This window comes from Mytilus edulis, chromosome 11, assembly GCF_963676685.1.
Source record: "Mytilus edulis chromosome 11, xbMytEdul2.2, whole genome shotgun sequence".
NCBI classification, from domain to species: Eukaryota; Metazoa; Mollusca; class Bivalvia; order Mytilida; family Mytilidae; genus Mytilus; species Mytilus edulis.
Genome location: NC_092354.1, coordinates 56,535,402 through 56,542,769, shown reverse-complemented (window position 1 = coordinate 56,542,769; position 7,368 = coordinate 56,535,402).

The window sequence follows — 7,368 nt, the reverse complement described above, 5'->3', positions numbered from 1 at the left end:
CTTGACCCCATTTTCATGGTTCAGTGGTTATAGTTAAATTTTTTAGTTTTGGTCTTTTTATCTAAAACTATATGCCATAGGTCAACTATATTTGGTGTATAGAAACATTTCATGATCTTTGTCAGTCGCGCAGGTTTTATTAGACCGTGACCTCATTTTCACGGTTCATTGCACAGTGTTAAGTTTTGTGTTTTGGTCTATTTTTCTTAAACTATAAGTAATGGGTCAACTATATATGTTGTATAGAAGCATTGTTAGCTGTACATGTCTGCCTGGCATGGTTTATCTGACCTTGACCTCATTTTCAAGGTTCATTGGTCTGTTTAGTTATCTTGGTTAATGTTAAGCTTATGTGACAGTTGTAATTAATCTTAGCTGTATACTTAGGACTATCAACATAATATCAATAATTATAGTATAGAAGGCGAGACATTTCAGCGTGTGCACTCTTGTTTAGTAATAGGATAACTATATTTGGTATGTGCATACCTTGCAATTTCAAAAATTGATACTATAAGCAATAGATCTTCTATATTTGGTGTATGATTGAAAGATGTGCAGGTGTCATCTGACCTTGACATCATTTTCATGGTTTAGCTTGTTTAATGATAAAATCTTAAATACTAAAACAATAGGTCAACTATATTTAATGTATAGATTGATTGTAAGGTATACATGTCTATCTGGCAGGATTCATTTGACCTTGATATCAATTTCATGGTTCATTGGTCAATATTTAGTTTTCTTTGTTAAATCTGTTTCTTAGAAACTATAAGAAATAGGAAAAGTTTATTTGGTGTATGGAATGATTGTCAGGTGTTCATGTAATTTTCATTGGTTTATCTGATCTTGACTTTGGTGTGTTGAATGATTGTCAGGTGTTCATGTAACTCTCATTGGTTTATCTGATCTTGACTTTGGTGTATTGAATGATTGTCAGGTGTTCATGTAACTCTCATTGGTTTATCTGATCTTGACTTTGGTGTATTGAATGATTGTCAGGTGTTCATGTAACTCTCATTGGTTTATCTGATCTTGACTTTGGTGTATTGAATGATTGTCAGGTGTTCATGTAACTCTCATTGGTTTATCTGATCTTGACTTTAGTGTATTGAATGATTGTCAGGTGTTCATGTAATTTTCATTGGTTTATCTGATCTTGACTTTGGTGTATTGAATGATTGTCAGGTGTTCATGTAACTCATTGGTTTATCTGACCTTGACTTTGGTGTATTGAATGATTGTCAGGTGTTCATGTAATTTTCATTGGTTTATCTGATCTTGACTTTGGTGTGTTGAATGATTGTCAGGTGTTCATGTAACTCTCATTGGTTTATCTGATCTTGACTTTGGTGTATTGAATGATTGTCAGGTGTTCATGTAACTCTCATTGGTTTATCTGATCTTGACTTTGGTGTATTGAATGATTGTCAGGTGTTCATGTAACTCTCATTGGTTTATCTGACCTTGACTTTGGTGTATTGAATGATTGTCAGGTGTTCATGTAACTCTCATTGGTTTATCTGATCTTGACTTCATTTTCTTAGATCATGTTAAGTTTGTGTGATACTTGTAGTAAAGCTTTATATTTACGACTCAATTTAAAATATATAATTAGAAGGGGAGACATTTCAGCGTGTACACTCTTGTTTATTTCGGCTGAAAAGTGGTGTTGAGATTTACAGGACAGTCATTATATTAACTTAATTGTTTGATGATACAGTGAAACCCGTTTAAACCAACCTCTTCGGGATCTTTAAGATTTCGGTTCGTTTTTATCAGGTTTAAAATGCACAGAATTTGATATGACGTTTTTTATGCCCCAACTACGATAGTAATGCCCAACCTACGATAATAGAGGGGCATTATGTTTTCTGGTCTGCATCTGTTCGTTCGTCCATCCGTACATTCGTTTGTCCGTCTGTCCTGCTTCATGATAAAGTTTTTGGTCATTAAGGTAGTTTTTGATGAAGTTGAAGTCCAATTGACTTCAAACTTAGTAGGCATGTTCCCTATGATATAATCTTTCTAATTTTAATAACAAATTAGAGTTTTTACCCCAATGTTATGGTCTTTTTCCACTGAACATAGAAAATGATAGTGCGAGTGGGGCATCCGTGTACTGGGGACACATTCTTGTTTACATGTTTATTGGTGGAAGAAGACGTCAAGTCTTCTGAAGACCTATGGGACCGACTTTAAACTCATTGAGCCTCCGTATGCCGCATTCGTTTCTGTGTATTACAAGTCATAACAACTTAAGATTCCTGACACCGATTTTTACACATGATTAAGCATCTGAATCATTTAATTTGTAAATTAGGATTTAAAAACAATCACTATCGTAAATATGACCTTTTTATTTATTTAAATTAATAGATTTCATCTTATCCACATGAAATCCATGAACGTTATTTGTTTACTTGTAACCGGATGTTTTTACTGTAGATATTTGTAATACGCATGCGTGGATTTGGTATCGGGACAACTCGCCCTGTTTACAACTTCGCCCTTGAAGTTACGAATTTGCAATCTTGCAGACAAGAAGATTTTGTTTTTAATAAATAAAAAGGATCTATTTCTTATTAAATTGGTGTCTTTATTCATTGTTTTCCTTGTCATGTGAATTAGATGTCTTTCTACTTCAAATGGTTTGAATCTATTTATAAAATTATTCAAGACTCAGTTGACAAGAGCAGTACGTTACTGTTGGGAGAATTTGATTAAACTCTAAATGCTCATAGAATAAGAAATATAATTGAAACTGAACGTACCTCCTTCTGAATAATTTATTGCAATATAAATATAAATCCCTTTTGACAAGAGAAATCTGACTTTTGTCAGAAATATTTTTTTCGCATGTGCAAAGGTAATCACGTGTGGCGGCCATATTGGTTTGTTTACAAATATGTGAAGAAGCCTGTAGAACCATGACCTAAACATAAATAGTCTCCGAGAGCGTAAACTTTATGCAATACTATTTTATCAATCATGATTATTTTCATAAATTTAAATTTGATTATTTAAAGAAATAAAATTATAACAATTACGATTTTAGATAAGAGATTCCACTCAGACATGCTGTGATCTATTTATAGCCAAATTAGTTTACCTGTGTGAAAATGTAAATAATTTGTTTACTAAACAATTCATGCAAGTAAAGAGAAACTATGGATGGAAGATAATAATTTACATAAATATTTCAGGACATTTTATTGATTTTAATAAATATAGGATTTAAGAACTGCAAGTGGAAACAAATTTAATCATTAGCTACATAATCAGCTGATAATTTTTCTCGCAAACATCGTGGTGATGTAACTGATAAAAATCACTCCATCAATCCTCCAGCCCTTTCACATATTAAGCAATAGATCTACTTATTATTGTAGAATATTCATTGAATATACATTCATCGTCTAATTGAATATATCGGGTAATCGCATATTTTTAGCTGAAGTTTTTGGTATCCGATTGTCCGGAGTCCCCCCAATTATGAGTGGTATCCCTTAAATAAGGGACTGTTCCTAAAACAAGGGGTCATTTTACTGTTGAAAAAAAGGAAAGAACATTTTTAAGATTTTTATTAAACTCAAAAGTGGGAAAATTCTTATATTTGGAACAACTTTTCTAAATGAGGGGTCAAGTTAATAAAGAAGATATAAGTTTAGAAACAACAGAAAATTCTTTTCTTTTGACATATTTTGACCATTTAGTACTTATAATTAATAGATGCATAGTTCTTGGGGGAAAGTTTCATCAAATAATATGAATAAAAATGTGCTCATTTTTTACAGTGGGTTGTAATGTTCTTCCAATAAGGTTACCCCTCATTTGGAGTGTTGTTCCCAACCTGTTAAAGGTCCATCTTTGTGTGCATAATTTAAAATTGGAAATTTCAACAAGCATCTAATATTCTTACGCAAGAAAATAAAAACTGATCTGCTAGCTTCATCTCTTCTACCGATTTAATAACTAGAATCATGCAAACAGACTTAAGAAAAAGGCATGTAAGTTCATCATACAAATATGACACTTTTTCTAGACAATCCAGATCGTGCAAAATACTTCGCTTAAAATTGTAACCTTAAAATTGTTGTTGTGCACTAAAAACCTCTATGGGAACTTTCAAAAGTTGGCGGGTATGTAACAAGCCTTACTATTTTTATGATCCATTTATTGGCATTATGTTTTCTGGTCTGTCCGTTCGTCCTGCTTCTGGTTATAAAGTTTATGGTCGAGGTAGTTTTTGATGAAGTTGAAATCCAATCAACTTGAAACTTAGTGCACATGTGTTCCTTATGATATGATCTTCTTAATTTTACTGCCAATTTACAGATTTTACCTAATTTTCACAGTCCACTGAACATAGAAAATGATTGTACGGATGGGAAATCCATGTACTTATGACCTTTTCTTGTTTGAAGAAAAAAAAATACATCATAACGATAATGGATCAAAGCAGCCTTGGTAAGTGGGGCTGCTTTTGTGGTAATTCAGGTTACCTTTTATTCACCTTCTTCCACCTCAGAGCTATCAGCTCTTTGATTTTATACAGGTTTTCATTTTATGCAGATTCGGTTTAGCCAGGTTTCACTGTAATTTGAATATTTATAATACCCACAGAAGTATTCATTTGTAGATTCTAATAAATTACTTGGTGGTCTGTTCGATCTTCTGCCTAATGTATTTACCGCTTCTCCCCTAATCATGCAGCATTAAGTAGTAAGAGTAATGACTTTTAGCTCTGGAGGCTGGATTATTTTTCTGAGAAGTATGTTGCCTCAAATGCTAAAAGCAATAGGTCAACTATATTTGGTATAAAAAAGAAGATGTGGTGTGATTGCCAATGAGACAAAAATATATCTCTCCACAAGAGACCAAATGACACAGAAATTAACAACTATAGGTTACTGTATGGCCTTCAACAATGAGCAAAGCCCATACTGCATAGTCACCTATAAAAGGCCCCCAAATAACAATGTAAATAAATTTAAATAAGAAAACTTAACTGCCTAATTCATGTATGGAATGAATGAATGGTACACAAATCTATCTGATCTAGACCTCAGTAGGGTTCTTTACCCAGTGTTATCGGTTTACTTTTAAGTTGTTTTCTATGATACTACAAGGGGTGTATCTGACCTAGACCTCATTTTCATGGTTAAGTGAATTTCTTTGATACAAAGAAAGGTTCACAAATAAAGAGTCCACATTATGTGTTCATAGTTAGGTCCCTTCCTCAGATATAAGCTAGAAATTACCAGTACATGATATATTTGGTGTAAGGATTGGTTGTAAGGCATACAGCCACATCCTGTATTTTATCCCTCTGATGAGTTTAGCTGTTTTCAATTGACTTTAAAGTCATATGAAACCTCAAGTTAACAAAAAACGATACTTACTGAATAGTTCTATTATAAAACTTATGTGCATATGCTTTTTTCTGGAGAAAATATTTTTAATTTATCCACATTTAGAAGAGGTTTAGTTTTTTTTAATTGAGGAAGCAATTAGCCGACATATTTTCTACATGCAAACGACCGAAGCGTGACCCTTTCTCATAAAAATCCAGTGATCACAATATGCATGGATCTGTCATTGAAATAAACTATTATCTGATTGTTCATGTTTTACAGGTGCTCAATATCCATGCTTCTTTGTTGATTGTTGCTGTAAGGAGACAATATGTAAACTACGGCTTCAAAACACAACAAATAATTAGCTGCCATATTTTCACAATGTAACAGAGAAAAAAAGACTTAAGTTTATGATATATACATCCATTGGTTCAAGAATTGGATAAACATTTTTTTTTACAATTCACTCGTTTCATATGACTTTAAGAGTTTGTTCATTTTACTGTCTGTGGTTGACACCTTCAAACTAGTTTTAATCCTGCCATTCTGTATGTGTCTAATAGGTCAACAACCGGTAATTCAGTGATGGTTGTTTGTTGCTTTATATCATTTGTTTTTTTTCTTTATTTATTCATAATCAGGCAGTTAATTGAAGAAATATTTGTTGTATAAGTAGGTCTTTTACTTGCAGAGAACTGTTATGAAAATTACTCCAACAGAATCAATGATTGCCGAGGGTGGTAAAGGGTTATTTTCGTGCAATGTGTTTTGAGATTTTTATTTCATGTGCAGCCGTGAAAAAGGTTTGTTATTCACCATGATTCCTGAAACCGGTAAATAGATCAGTGTGCAAGAAATTTTTAATTGTTCGTTCATCGTGAAATGGCCATTTTATTTCACATTCTTCAGTGCAGATACCTACCTCTATGCCCCTCTTACAATACACCCAAACAAGTATAGTTTAAAATTGGTTATGTAGTTTCAGAATAGATGAAAATTTAAAAGCTTTCTAACAACAATGATGAAAGCTAATTGCAAGTAATGGCAACAAATCACATTTCGAGCAAGATGTGCTACAAAAACAAAGCAAGAGTGGATAAAATAGTTTATTGTAAATATTGAGATATAACAATATATAGATATAACAGTATCATGGTGTTAACAAGTTACAGGTAGTATAAAAATACCATTGAAATTTCATCATCAGTCTATCAATTGTATTTGAATTCCTCATACTCAAAGTTAGATTTGACATTTAAACACATGTTCTACATGAAATCAATCTTAATTGAACCTGTGACACTAATCACAGAAACTTCTTCAATCTAACATTTATGGTCTTTACCCTCAAGCCAGCACCCTATGCTTGAAAAATTGCTATAAAGTCTGGAAATATTATCTACACTAGCCTTCAGAATCTTACTAAAGTTTTCCAAAAATTTAGCGGCAGTCCTGTAGATTCTAAGTTTATCATGAATAAAAAAGAAGATGTGGTATGATTGCCAATGAAACAACTCTCCACAAAAGACCAAAATGACACAGACATTAACAACTATGTCACCCTACAGCCTTCAACAATGAGCAAAGCCCATATTTAAAACACCTGCTGAATATGTTGTTTCTTTCCATACTCTTGTCTCAATACAACAATAAAAACCTATAGTTGTGTTAAACACAAACAACCAAACCTTTAGAACAAACTTTTAAATTATACAAATTGATTGTAATTTACACAATGATAAACTTTCAATGGTATTTTTAAACATAGTGTAAGCTATTTTTAAATTATATAGAACAAGAGTAAAGAATTTATTCTGTAAATGACATGCTTCTAATAATTCATGTATCACAGAAAAGTTAACAGAAAAAAATGTCTGAAGAATTCTGTTTAGTTTGATTTTTACCAAATTCAGTAAAAAAATTATAAAATTAAATTTTTAAAAGGAATAAAAGAGATACAACTAATTTTCGTGCATTTAAAGGGTACTTCAATTTGTGGTTTTAATGA